This window comes from Schistocerca americana, chromosome 9, assembly GCF_021461395.2.
Source record: "Schistocerca americana isolate TAMUIC-IGC-003095 chromosome 9, iqSchAmer2.1, whole genome shotgun sequence".
Lineage (NCBI taxonomy): Eukaryota > Metazoa > Arthropoda > Insecta > Orthoptera > Acrididae > Schistocerca > Schistocerca americana.
Genome location: NC_060127.1, coordinates 232954630 through 232970031, shown reverse-complemented (window position 1 = coordinate 232970031; position 15402 = coordinate 232954630).

Here is a 15402-nt window from a genome sequence, read left to right as displayed (position 1 = left end):
TGATACTAGTTATAGAATACGATGCTTCATTTCAGGTTTACTGAATCCCTCTGACCTTCTTATTGACGATGAAACACAGAAATTGCATCGGAATTAAATACAAAAGGCACAATGCCGACTCAAGTACAAGCAGACCGGCTCTTCTTACTGTCTATGTTTTGAACCATTCCTGTGACACTAGTTATAGATTCCGATGCTTCACTTCAGGTTCACTGTATCCCTCTAACCTTCCTATTGACAATGAAACACAGAAATTGCATCGGAAATAAATACAAAAGCCACAATGCCGACATAAGTACAAGAAAAGTGACTCTTCTTACTGTCTATGTTTTGAACCATTCCTGTGACACTAGTTGTAGATTCCGACGCTTCACTTCAGGTTTACTGTATCCCTCTGACCTTCTTATTTACGATGAAACACAGAATTTGAATCGGAATAAATTACAAAAGGTACAATGCCGACTTAAGTACAAGAAAGCTGACTCTTCTTACTGTCTATGATTTGAACCATTCCTGTGACACTAGTTATAGATTCCGATACTACACTTCAGGTTTACTGTATCCCTCTGACCTTCTTATTGACGATGAAACACAGAAATTGCATCGGAATTCAATACAAAAGGCACAATGCCGACTCAAGTACAAGAAGACTGGCTCTTCTTACTGTCTACATTTAAAACCTTTTCTGTGAGACCGGTTTTAGATTCCGTAGCTTCACTTCAAGTTTACTGTATCCCTTGGACCTTCTTATTGACGACGAAACACAGAAATTGAATCGGAAATACATACAAAAGGCACAATGCCGACCTAAGTACAAGAAAACAGACTCTTCTTACTGTCTATGTTTTGAACCATTCCTGTAACACTAGTTATAGATTCCGATGCTTCACTTCAGGTGTACTGGATCCCTCTGACCTTCTTATTGACGAAGAAGCACAGATATTTCAACGGAATTAAATACAAAAGGCACAATGCCGACTTAAGTACAAGAAAACTGACTTTTGTTACTGTCTATGTTTTGAAGCATTTCTGTGACACTAGTTATAGATTCCGATGCTTCACTTCTGGTTCACTGTATCCCTCTGACCTTCTTATTGACGATGAAACACAGAAATTGCATCGGAATTAAATACAAAAGGCACAATGCCGACTCAAGTACAAGCAGACCGGCTCTTCTTACTGTCTATGTTTTGAACCATTCCTGTGACACTATTTATAGATTCCGATGCTTCACTTCAGGTTTACTGTATCCCTCTGACTTTCTTATTGACGATGAAACACAGAAATTGCATCAGAATTAAATACAATAGCCACAATGCCGACTTAAGTACACGAAGACCGATTCTTCTTACTGTCTATGTTTTGAACCATTCCTGTGATACTAGTTATAGATTACGATGCTTCATTTCAGGTTTACTGTATCCCTCTGACCTTCTTATTGACGATGAAACACAGAAATTGCATCGGAATTAAATACAAAAGGCACAATGCCGACTCAAGTACAAGCAGACCGGCTCTTCTTACTGTCTATGTTTTGAACCATTCCTGTGACACTAGTTATAGATTCCGATGCTTCACTTCAGGTTCACTGTATCCCTCTAACCTTCTTATTGACGATGAAACACAGAAATAGCATCGGAAATAAATACAAAAGCCACAATGCCGACATAAGTACAAGAAAAATGACTCTCCTTACTGTCTATATTTTGAACCATTAATGTGACACTAGTTGTAGATTCCGACGCTTCACTTCAGGTTTACTGTATCCCTCTGACCTTCTTATTTACGATGAAACACAGAATTTGAATCGGAATAAATTACAAAAGGTACAATGCCGACTTAAGTACAAGAAAACTAACTCTTCTTACTGTCTATGATTTGAACCATTCCTGTGACACTAGTTATAAATTCCGATACTACACTTCAGGTTTACTGTATCCCTCTGACCTTCTTGGTGACGACGAAACACAGAAATTGCATCGGAATTCAATACAAAAGGCACAATGCCGACTCAAGTACAAGAAGACTGGCTCTTCTTACTGTCTACGTTTAAAACCTTTTCTGTGAGACCGGTTTTAGATTCCGTAGCTTCAATTCAAGTTTACTGTATCCCTTGGACCTTCTTATTGACGACGAAACACAGAAATTGCATCGGAAATACATGCAAAAGGCACAATGCCGACTTAAGTACAAGAAAACTGACTTTTGTTACTGTCTATGTTTTGAAGCACTTCTGTGACACTAGTTATAGATTCCGATGCTTCACTTCAGGTGTACTGGATCCCTCTGACATTCTTATTGACGAAGAAGCACAGATATTTCATCGGAATTAAATACAAAAGGCACAATGCCGACTTAAGTACAAGAAAACTGACTTTTGTTACTGTCTATGTTTTGAAGCATTTCTGTGACACTAGTTATAGATTCCGATGCTTTACTTCAGGTTTACTGTATCCCTCTGACCTTCTCATTGACGATGAAATACAGAAATTGCATCGGAATTAAATACAAAAATCACAATGCCGACTTAAGTACAAGAAAACTGTCTCTTCTTACTGTCTATGTTTTGAACCATTCCTGTGACACTAGTTATAGATTCCGATGCTTCACTTCAGGTTTAATGTATTCCTCTGACCTTCTTAATGACGATGAAACACAGAAATTGCATCGGAATTAAATACAATAGGCACAATGCCGACTTAAGTACAAGAAGACTGACTCTTCTTACTGTCTATGTTTTGAACAATTCCTGTGACACTAGTTATAGATTCCGATGCTTCATTTCAGGTTTACTGTATCCCTCTGACCGTCTTATTGACGATGAACCACAGAAATTGCGTCGGAATTAAATGGAAAAGGCACAATGCCGACTTAAGTACAAGAAAACTGACTCTTCTTACTGTCTATGCTTTTAAATATTCCAGGGACACCAGTTATAGATTCCGATGCTTCACTTCAGGTTTACTGTATCCCTTTGACCTTCTCATTGACAATGAAACACAGAAATTGCATCGGAATTAAATACAAAAGGCACAATGCCGACTTAAGTATAAGAAAACTGACTCTTCTTTCTGTCTATGTTTTCAACCATTCCTGTGACACTAGTTATAGATTCCGATGCTTCGCTTCAGGTTTACTGTATCCCTCTGACCTTCTTATAGACGATGAAACACAGAAATTGTATCGGAATTAAATACAATAGACACAATGCCGAATTAAGTACAAGTAAACTGACTCTACTTACAGTCTATGTTTTGAACCATTCCTGTGACACTAATTATAGATTCCGATGCTACACTTCAGGTTTAGTGTATCCCTCTGACCTTCTTATTGACGATGAAACACAGAAATTGCATCGGAATTAAATACAAAAGGCACAATGCCGACTTAAGTACAAGAAAAATGACTCTTCTTACTGTCTATGTTTTGAACCATTCCTGTGAATTTAGTTATAGATTCCGTTGCTTCACTTCAGGTTTACTGTATCCCTCTCACCTTCTTATTGACGATGAAAGACAGAAATTTCATCGGAATTAAATAGAAAAGGCACAATGCAGACTTAAGTACAAGAAAACTGACTCTTCTTACTGTCTATGTTTTGAACCATTCCTGTGCCACTACTTATAGATTCCGATGCATCAATTCAGGTTTACTGTATTCCTGTGACCTTCTTATTGACGATGAAACACAGAAATTGCATCGGAATTAAATACAAAAGACACAATGCCGACTTAAGTACAAGTAAACTGACTCTTCTTACTGTCTATGATTTGAACCATTCCTGTGACACTAGTTATAGATTCCGATGCTTCACTTCAGGTTTACTGTATCCCTCTGACCTTCTTATAGACGATGAAACACAGAAATTGCATCGGAAGTAAATACAATGGACACAATGCCGAATTAAGTACAAGAAAAATTGACTCTCCATAATGTCTATTTTTTGATACATTCCTGTGACACTAATTATAGATTCCGTTGCTTCACTTCAGATTTAGTGTATCCCTCTTACCTTCTTATTGACGATGAAACACAGAAATTGCATCGGAATTAAATACAAAAGGCACAATACCGACTTAAGTACAAGAAAAATGACTCTTCTTACTGTCTATGTTTTGAACCATTCCTGTGAAACTAGTTATAGGTTCCGTTGCTTCACTTCAGGTTTACTGTATCCCTTTGACCTTCTTATTGACGATGAAAGACAGAAATTGCATCGGAATTAATTAGAAAAGGCACAATGCAGACTTAAGTACAAGAAAACTGACTCTTCTTACTGTCTATGTTTTGAACCATTCCTGTGACACTACTTATAGATTCCGATGCATCAATTCAGGTTTACTGTATTCCTCTGACCTTCTTATTGACGATGAAACACAGAAATTGCATCGGAATTAAATACAAAAGGCACAATGCCGACTTAAGTCGGCAATGTGCCTTTTCTATTTAATTCCGATGCAATTTCTGTGGTTCATCGTCAATAAGAAGGTCAGAGGGATACAGTAAACCTGAAGTGAAGCAACGGAATCTATAAGTAGTGTCACAGGAATGGTTCAAAACATAGACAGTAAGAAGAGCCGGTCTTCTTGTACCTGAGTCGGCATTGTGCCTTTTGTATTTAATTCCGATGCAATTTCTGTGTTTCATCGTCAATAAGAACGTCAGAGGGATACACTAAACCTGAAATGAAGCATCGGAATCTATAAGTAGTGTCACTGGAATTGTTCAAATCATAGACAGTAAGAAGAGCCGGTCTTCTTATACTTGAGTCGGCATTGTGCCTTTTGTTTTTAATTCCAATGAAATTTCTGTGTTTCATCGTCAATAAGGAGGTTAGAGGGTTACAGTGAACCTGAAATGAAGCATAGGAATCTATAACTAGTGTCACAGGAATGGTTCAAATCACAGACAGTAATAAGAGCCTGTCTTCTTGTACTTGAGTCGGCATTGTGACTTTTGTATTTAAAACCGATGCCACTTCTGTGTTTCATCGTCAATAAGAAGGTCAGAGGGATACAGTAAACCTGAAATGAAGCATCGAAATCTATAACTACTGTCACCGGAATGGTTCAAAACATAGACAGTAAGAAGAGTCAGTTTTCTTGTACTTAAGTCGGCATTGTGCCTTTTGTATTTAATTCCGATGCAATTTCTGTGTTTCATCGTCAATAAGAAGGTCAGAGGGATACAGTAATCCTGAAGTGATGCATCGGGATCTATAACTAGTGTCACAGGAATGAATCAAAACATAGACAGTAAGAAGAGTCAGTTTTCTTGTACTTAACACGGCATTGTGCATTTTCTATTTAATTCCGATGCAATTCCTGTGTTTCGTCGTCAATAAGAAGGTCCAAGGGATACAGTAAACCTGAAGTGAAGCATCGGAATCTAAAACCGGTCTCACAGGGAAGGTTCACAACATAGACAGTAAGAGGAGCCAGTCTTCTTGTACTTGAGTCGGCATTGTGCCTTTTGTATTTAATTCCGATGCAATTTCTGTGTTTCATCGTCAATAAGACGGTCAGAGGGATACAGTAAACCTGAAGTGAAGCATCGGAATCTACAACTAGTGTCACAGGAATGGTTCAAAACTTAGACAGTAAGAAGAGTCAGTTTTCTTGTACTTAAGTCGGCATTGTGCCTTTTCTATTTAATTCCGATGCAATTTCTGTGTTTCTTCGTCAATAAGAAGGGCCAAGGGATACAGTAAACCTGAAGTGAAGCATCGGAATCTAAAACCGGTCTCATAGGAAAGTTTCAAAACATTGACAGTAAGAAGAGCCAGTCTTCTTGTACTTGAGTCGGCATTGTGCCTTTTGTATTTAATTCCGATGCAATTTCTGTGTGTCATCGTCAATAAGAAGGTCAGAGGGATACACTAAACCTGAAGTGAAGCATCGGAATCTATAACTAGTGTCACAGGAATGGTTCAAAACATAGACAGTAAGAAGAGTAAGTTTTCTTGCTCTTAAGTTGGGATTGTGCCTTTTCTATTTAATTCCGATGCAATTTCTGTGATTCGTCGTCAATAAGAAGGTCCAAGGGATACAGTAAACCTGAAGTCAAGCATCGGAATCTAAAACTGGTCTCACAGGAATGGTTAAAAACATAACCAGTAAGAGGAGCCAGTCTTCTTGTACTTGAGTCGGCATTGTGCCTTTTGTATATCATTCCCATGCAATTTCTGTGTTTCATCGTCAATAAGAAGTTCCGAGGGATACAGTAAACCTGAAGTGAGGCATCGGAATCTATAAGTAGTATCACAGGAATGGTTCAAAACATAGACAGTAAGAAGAGTCAGATTTCTTGTACTTAAGTCGGCATTGTGCCCTTTGTATTTAATTCCTTTGCAATTTCTATGTTTCATCGTCAACAAGAAGGTCACAGGGATACAGTAAACCTGAAGTGAAACATCATAATCTGTAACTAATGTCACAGGAATGGTTCAAAACATAGACAGTAAGAAGAGTCAGTGTTCTTGTACTTAAATCGGCATTGTGCCTTTTGTATTTAATTCCTATGCAATTTCTGTGTTTCATCGTCAATAAGAAGGTCAGAGAAATACAGTAAACCTGTAGTGAGGCATCGGAATCTATAACTAGTGTCATAGGAATGCTTCAAAGCATTGACAGTAAGAAGAGTCCGTTTTCTTGTACTTATGTACGCATTGTGCCTTTTGTATTGAATTCCGATGCAATTTCTGTGTTTCAAAGTCAACAGGAAGGTCAGGGGGATACAGTAAACCTGAAGTGAGGCATCGGAATTTATAACTAGTGTCAAAGTAATGGTTCAAAACATAGACAGTAAGAAGAGTCAGTTATGTACTTAAGTCGCCATTGTGCCTTTTCTATTTAATTCCGATGCAATTTCTGTGTTTCATCGTCAATAAGAAGGTCCAAGGGATACAGTAAACCTGAAGTGAAGCATCGGAATCTATAACTAGAGTCACAGGAGTGGTTCAAAACATAGACAGTAAGAAGTGTCGGTTTTCTTGTTCTCAAGTTGGCATTGGGCCTTTTGTATTTAATTCCGATGCAATTTCTGTGTTTCATCGTCAATAAGAAGGTCAGAGGGATACAGTAAACCTGAAGTGAAGCATCGGAAACTATAACTAGTGTCACAGGAATGGTTCAAAACATAGACAGTAAGAAGAGCCAGTCTTCTTGTACTTGAGTCGGCATTGTGCCTTTTGTATATCATTCCCATGCAATTTCTGTGTTTCATCGTCAATAAGAAGGTCCGAGAAATACAGTAAACCTGAAGTGAGGCATCGGAATCTATAAGTAGTATCACAGGAATGGTTCAAAACATAGACAGTAAGAAGAGTCAGATTTCTTGTACTTAAGTCGGCATTGTGCCCTTTGTATTTAATTCCGTTGCAATTTCTATGTTTCATCGTCAACAAGAAGGTCACAGGGATACAGTAAACCTGAAGTGAAGCATCATAATCTGTAACTAATGTCACAGGAATGGTTCAAAACATAGACAGTAAGAAGAGTCAGTTTTCTTGTACTTAAATCGGCATTGTGCCTTTTGTATTTAATTCCTATGCAATTTCAGTGTTTCATCGTCAATAAGAAGGTCAGAGGGATACAGTAAACCTGAAGTGAAGCATCGGAATCTATAACTGGTGTCCCTGGAATGGTTAAAAAGATAGACAGTAAGAAGAGTCAGTTTTCTTGTACTTAAGTCGGCAATGTGCCTTTTCTATTTAATTCCGATGCAATTTCTGTGGTTCATCGTCAATAAGAAGGTCACAGGGATACAGTAAACCTGAAGTGAAGCATCGAAATCTATAACTACTGTCACCGGAATGGTTCAAAACATAGACAGTAAGAAGAGTCAGTTTACTTGTACTTAAGTCGGCATTGTGAATTTTGTATTTAATTCCGATGCAATTTCTGTGTTTCATCGTCAATAAGAACATCAGAGGGATACAGTAAACCTGAAATGAAGCATCGGAATCTATAAGTAGTGAAACAGGAATTGTTCAAATCATAGACAGTAAGAAGAGCTGGTCTTCTTATACTTGAGTCGGCATTGTGCCTTTTGTATTTAATTCCGATGCAATTTCTGTGTTTCGTCGTCAATAAGACGGTCAGAGGGATACAGTAAACCTGAAGTGAAGCATCGGAATCTATAACTGGTGTCCCTGGAATGGTTAAAAAGATAGACAGTAAGAAGAGTCAGTTTTCTTCTACTTAAGTCGGCAATGTGCCTTTTCTATTTAATTCCGATGCAATTTCTGTGGTTCATCGTCAATAAGAAGGTCAGAGGGATACAGTAAACCTGAAGTGAAGCAACGGAATCTATAACTAGTGTCACAGGAATGGTTCAAAGCATAGACAGTAAGAACAGCCGGTCTTCTTGTACTTGAGTCGGCATTGTGCCTTTTGTATTTAATTCCGAGGCAATTTCTGTGTTTCATCGTCAATAAGAACGTCAGAGGGATACAGTAAACCTGAAATGAAGCATCAGAATCTATAAGTAGTGTCACTGGAATTGTTCAAATCATAGACAGTAAGAAGAGCCGGTCTCCTTATACTTGAGTCGGCATTGTGCCTTTTGTTTTTAATTCCAATGAAATTTCTGTGTTTCATCGTCAATAAGGAGGTTAGAGGGTTACAGTGAACCTGAAATGAAGCATAGGAATCTATAACTAGTGTCACAGTAATGGTTCAAATCACAGACAGTAATAAGAGCCTGTCTTCTTGTACTTGAGTCGGCATTGTGACTTTTGTATTTAAAACCGATGCCACTTCTGTGTTTCATCGTCAATAAGAAGGTCAGAGGGATACAGTAAACCTGAAATGAAGCATCGAAATCTATAACTACTGGCACCGGAATGGTTCAAAACATAGACAGTAAGAAGAGTCAGTTTTCTTGTACTTAAGTCGGCATTGTGATTTTTGTATTTAATTCCGATGCAATTTCTGTGTTTCATCGTCAATAAGAACATCAGAGGGATACAGTAAACCTGAAATGAAGCATCGGAATCTATAAGTAGTGAAACAGGAATTATTCAAATTATAGACAGTAAGAAGAGCTGGTCTTCTTATACTTGAGTCGGCATTGTGCCTTTTGTATTTAATTCCGATGCAATTCCTGTGTTTCGTCGTCAATAAGAAGGTCCAAGGGATACAGTAAACCTGAAGTGAAGCATCGGAATCTAAAACCGGTCTCACAGGGAAGGTTCACAACATAGACAGTAAGAGGAGCCAGTCTTCTTGTACTTGAGTCGGCATTGTGCCTTTTGTATTTAATTCCGATGCAATTTCTGTGTTTCATCGTCAATAAGACGGTCAGAGGGATACAGTAAACCTGAAGTGAAGCATCGGAATCTACAACTAGTGTCACAGGAATGGTTCAAAACTTAGACAGTAAGAAGAGTCAGTTTTCTTGTACTTAAGTCGGCATTGTGCCTTTTCTATTTAATTCCGATGCAATTTCTGTGTTTCGTCGTCAATAAGAAGGGCCAAGGGATACAGTAAACCTGAAGTGAAGCATCGGAATCTAAAACCGGTCTCATAGGAAAGTTTCAAAACATTGACAGTAAGAAGAGCCAGTCTTCTTGTACTTGAGTCGGCATTGTGCCTTTTGTATTTAATTCCGATGCAATTTCTGTGTGTCATCGTCAATAAGAAGGTCAGAGGGATACACTAAACCTGAAGTGAAGCATCGGAATCTATAACTAGTGTCACAGGAATGGTTCAAAACATAGACAGTAAGAAGAGTAAGTTTTCTTGTTCTTAAGTTGGGATTGTGCCTTTTCTCTTTAATTCCGATGCAATTTCTGTGATCGTCGTCAATAAGAAGGTCCAAGGGATACAGTAAACCTGAAGTCAAGCATCGGAATCTAAAACTGGTCTCACAGGAATGGTTAAAAACATAGACAGTAAGAAGAGCCAGTCTTCTTGTACTTGAGTCGGCATTGTGCCTTTTGTATATCATTCCCATGCTATTTCTGTGTTTCATCGTCAATAAGAAGGTCCGAGGGATACAGTAAACCTGAAGTGAGGCATCGGAATCTATAAGTAGTATCACAGGAATGGTTCAAAACATAGACAGTAAGAAGAGTCAGATTTTTTGTACTTAAGTCGGCATTGTGCCCTTTGTATTTAATTCCGATGCAATTTCTATGTTTCATCGTCAACAAGAAGGTCACAGGGATACAGTAAACCTGAAGTGAAGCATCAGAATCTGTAACTAATGTCACAGGAAGGGTTCAAAACATAGACAGTAAGAAGAGTCAGTTTTCTTGTACTTAAATCGGCATTGTGCCTTTTGTATTTAATTCCTATGCAATTTCTGTGTTTCATCGTAAATAAGAAGGTCAGAGAAATACAGTTAACCTGTAGTGAGGCATCGGAATCTATAACTAGTGTCAAAGGAATGCTTCAAAGTATAGACAGTAAGAAGAGTCAGTTTTCTTGTACTTATGTAGGCATTGTGCCTTTTGTATTGAGTTCCGATGCAATTTCTGTGTTTCATCGTCAACAGGAAGGTCAGGGGGATACAGTAAACCTGAAGTGAGGCATCGGAATTTATAACTAGTGTCAAAGTAATGGTTCAAAACATAGACAGTAAGAAGAGTCAGTTATAATGTACTTAAGTCGCCATTGTGCCTTTTCTATTTAATTCCGATGCAATTTCTGTGTTTCATCGTCAATAAGAAAGTCCAAGGGATACAGTGAACCTGAAGTGAAGCATCGGAATCTATAACTAGAGTCACAGGAGTGGTTCAAACATAGACAGTAAGTAGTGTCGGTTTTCTTGTTCTCAAGTTGGCATTGGGCCTTTTGTATTTAATTCCGATGCAATTTCTGTGTTTCATCGTCAATAAGAAGGTCAGAGGGATACAGTAAACCTGAAGTGAAGCAACGGAAACTATAACTAGTGTCACAGGAATGGTTCAAAACATAGACAGTAAGAAGAGTCAGTTTTCTTGTACTTAAGTCGGCATTGAGCCTTTTGTATTTAATTCCGATGCAATTTCTGTGTTTCATCGTCAATAAGAAGGCCAGAGGGATACAGTAAACCTGAAATGAAGCATCATAATCTATAACTAGTGTCATAGGAATGGGTCAAAATATAGACAGTAAGTAGAGTAACTTACTTGTACTTAAGTCGGCATTGTGCCTTTTGTATTTAATTCCGATGCAATTTCTGTGTTTCAACGTCAATAAGAATGTCAGAGGGATACAGTAAACCTGAAGTGAAGCATCGGAATCTATAAGTAGTGTTACTGGAATGGTTCAAAACATTGATAGTAAGAAGAGTCAGTTTTCTTGTACTTAAGTCGGCATTGTGCCCTTTGTATTGAAAGCGATGCAATTTCTGTGTTTCATCGTCAACAAGAAGGTCAGTGGGATATAGTAAACCTGAAGTGAAGCATCAGAATCTGTAACTAATGTCACAGGAATGGTTCAAAACATAGACAGTAAGAAGAGTCAGTTTTCTTGTACTTAAATAGGCATTGTGCCTTTTGTATTTAATTCCGATGCAATTTCTGTGTTTCGTCGTCAATAAGAAGGTCAGAGGGATACAGTAAACCTGAAATGAAGCATCGAAATCTATAACTAGTGTCACAGGAATGGTTCAAATCATAGACAGCAATAAGAGCCTGTCTTCTTGTACTTGAGTCGGCATTGTGACTTTTGTATTTAAAACCGATGCAATTTCTGTGTTTCATCGTCAATAAGAAGGTCAGAGGGATACAGTAAACCTGAAATGAAGCATCGAAATCTATAACTACTGTCACCGGAATGGTTCAAAACATAGACAGTAAGAAGAGTCAGTTTTCTTGTACTTAAGTCGGCATTGTGATTTTTGTATTTAATTGCGATGCAATTTCTGTTTTCATCGTCAATAAGAACATCAGAGGGATACAGTAAACCTGAAATGAAGCATCGGAATCTATAAGTATTGAAACAGGAATTGTATAAATCATAGACAGTAAGAAGAGCCGGTCTTCTTATACTTGAGTCGGCATTGTGCCTTTTGTATTTAATTCCGATGAAATTTCTGTGTTTCATCGTCAATAAGAAGATCAGAGGGATACAGTAAACCTGAAATGAAGCATCGTAATCTATAACTAGTGTCACAGGAATGGTTCAAAACATAGACGGTAAGAAGAATCAGTCTTCTCGTACTTAAGTCGGCATTGTGCGGTTTGTAATTAATTCCGATGCAATTTCTGTCTTTCATCGTCAACAAGAAGGTCACAGGGATACTGTAAACCTGAAGCGAAGCATCAGAATCTGTAACTAATATCACAGGAATGGTTCAAAACATAGACAGTAAGAAGAGTCAGTTTTCTTGTACTTAAATCGGCATTGTACCTTTTGTATTTAATTCCAATCCAATTTCTGTGTTTCGTCGTCAATAAGAAGGTCAGAGGGATACAGTAAACCTGAAGTGAAGCATCGGAATCTATAACTAGTGTCACAGGAATGGTTCAAAACATTGACATTAAGAAGAGTCAGTTTTCTTGTACTTAAATCGCCATTGTGCCTTTTCTGTTTAATTCCGATGCTATTTCTGTGTTTTTCCTCGTCAATAAGAAGGTCAGAGGGATACAGTTAACCTGAAGTGAAGTATCAGAGCCTATAACTAGTGTCACAGGAGTGGTTCAAAACATAGACAGTAAGAAGAGTCAGTTTTCTTGTTCTTTAGTTGGCATTGTGCCTTTAGTATCTAATTCCGATGCAATTTCTGTGTCTCATCGTCAATATGAAGGCCAGAGGGATACAGTAAACCTGAAGTGAAGTAACGGAATCTATAACTAGTGTCACAGGAAAGGTTCAAAACATAGATAGTAAGATGAGCCAGCCTTCTTGAACTTGAGTCGGCGTTGTGCCTTTTGTAATTAATTCCGATGACATTTCTATGTTTCATCGTCAATAAGGTCAGAGGGATACAGTAAACCTGAAGTGAGGCATCGGAATCAATAACTAGTGTCACAGGAATGGTTCAAAACATAGACATTCAGAAGAGTCAGTTTTCTTGTGCTTAAATCGCCATTGTGCCTTTTCTATTTAATTCCGATGCTATTTCTGTGTTTTTCCTCGTCAATAAGAAGGTCAGAGGGATACAGTTAACCTGAAGTGAAGCATCGGAATCTATTACTAGAGTCACAGGAGTGGTTCAAAACATAGACAGTAAGAAGAGACAGTTTTCTTGTCCTTAAGTTGGCATTGTGCCTTTAGTATCTAATTCCGATGCAATTTCTGTGTTTCATCGTCAATAAGAAGGTCAGAGGGATGCAGTAAACCTGAAGTGAAGTAACGGAATCTATAACTAGTGTCACAGGAATAGTTCAAAACATAGACAGTAAGATGAGCCAGCCTTCTTGTACTTGAGTCGGCATTGTGCCTTTTGTAATTAATTCCGATGACATTTCTATGTTTCATCGTCATTAAGGAGGTTAGAGGGATACAGTGAACCTGAAGTGAATCATCGGAATCTATGACTAGTGTCACAGGAATGATTCAAAACATAGACTGTAAGAAGAGCCGGTCTTCTCGTACTTGAGTCGGCATTGTGCCTTTTGAATTTAATTCCGATGCAATTTCTGTGTTTCATCGTCAGTAAAAATGTCAGAGGGATACAGTAAACCTGAAGTGAAGCATCGGAATCTATAACTAGTGTCACAGGAATGCTTCAAAACATAGGCAGTAACAAGAGTCAGTTTTCTTGTACTTAAGTCAGCATTGTGCCGTTTGTATTTAATTCCGATTAAATTTCTGTGTTTCTTCGTCAATTAGAAGGGCAGAGGAATACAGTAAACCTGAAGTGATGCATCGGAATCTATAACTAGTGTCACAGGAATGGTTCAAAACATAGACAGTAAGAAGAGTCAGTTTTCTTGTACTTAGGTCGGCATTGTGCCTTTTGTATGTATTTTCGATTCAATTTCTGTGTTTCGTCGTCAATAAGAAGGTCCAAGAGATACAGTAAACCTGAAGTGAAGCTACGGAATCTAAAACCGGTCCCACAAGAACGGTTCATAACGTATAAAGTAAGAAGAGCCAGTCTTCTTGTACTTGACTCGGCGTTGGGCCTTTTGTATTGAATTCTGATGCAATTTCTGTGTTTCATCGTCAATAAGATGGTCAGAGGGATACAGTAAACCTGAAGTGAAGCATCGGAAACTATAACTAGTGTCGCAGGTATAGTTCAAAACATAGACAGTAAGAAGAGTCAGTTTTCTTGCACTTAAATCGGCATTGTGCCTTTTGTATTCAATTCCGATGCAATTTCTGTGTTTCATCGTCAATAAGAAGGTCAGAGGGATAGAGTAAACCTGAAGTGAAGCATCGGAGTCAATAACTAGTGTCACAGGAATGGTTGAAATCATAGACAGTAAGAAGAGTTAGTTTACTTGTACTTAAGTCGGCATTGTGCCTTTTGTATTTAATTCCGATGCAATTTCTGTGTTTCATCGTCAATAAGAAGGTCAGAGGGATACAGTAAACCTGAAGTGAAGCATCGGAATCTATAAGTAGTGTCACAGGAATGGTTCAAAACATAGACAGTAAGAAGAGTCAGTTTACTTGTACTTAAGTCGGCATTGTGAATTTTGTATTTAATTCCGATGCAATTTCTGTGTTTCATCGTCAATAAGAACATCAGAGGGATACAGTAAACCTGAAATGAAGCATCGGAATCTATAAGTAGTGAAACAGGAATTGTTCAAATCATAGACAGTAAGAAGAGCTGGTCTTCTTATACTTGAGTCGGCATTGTGCCTTTTGTATTTAATTCCGATGCAATTTCTGTGTTTCGTCGTCAATAAGACGGTCAGAGGGATACAGTAAACCTGAAGTGAAGCATCGGAATCTATAACTGGTGTCCCTGGAATGGTTAAAAAGATAGACAGTAAGAAGAGTCAGTTTTCTTGTACTTAAGTCGGCAATGTGCCTTTTCTATTTAATTCCGATGCAATTTCTGTGGTTCATCGTCAATAAGAAGGTCAGAGGGATACAGTAAACCTGAAGTGAAGCAACGGAATCTATAACTAGTGTCACAGGAATGGTTCAAAGCATAGACAGTAAGAACAGCCGGTCTTCTTGTACTTGAGTCGGCATTGTGCCTTTTGTATTTAATTCCGATGCAATTTCTGTGTTTCATCGTCAATAAGAACGTCAGAGGGATACAGTAAACCTGAAATGAAGCATCAGAATCTATAAGTAGTGAAACAGGAATTATTCAAATCATAGACAGTAAGAAGAGCTGGTCTTCTTATACTTGAGTCGGCATTGTGCCTTTTGTATTTAATTCCGATGCAATTCCTGTGTTTCGTCGTCAATAAGAAGGTCCAAGGGATACAGTAAACCTGAAGTGAAGCATCGGAATCTAAAACCGGTCTCACAGGGAAGGTTCACAACATAGACAGTAAGA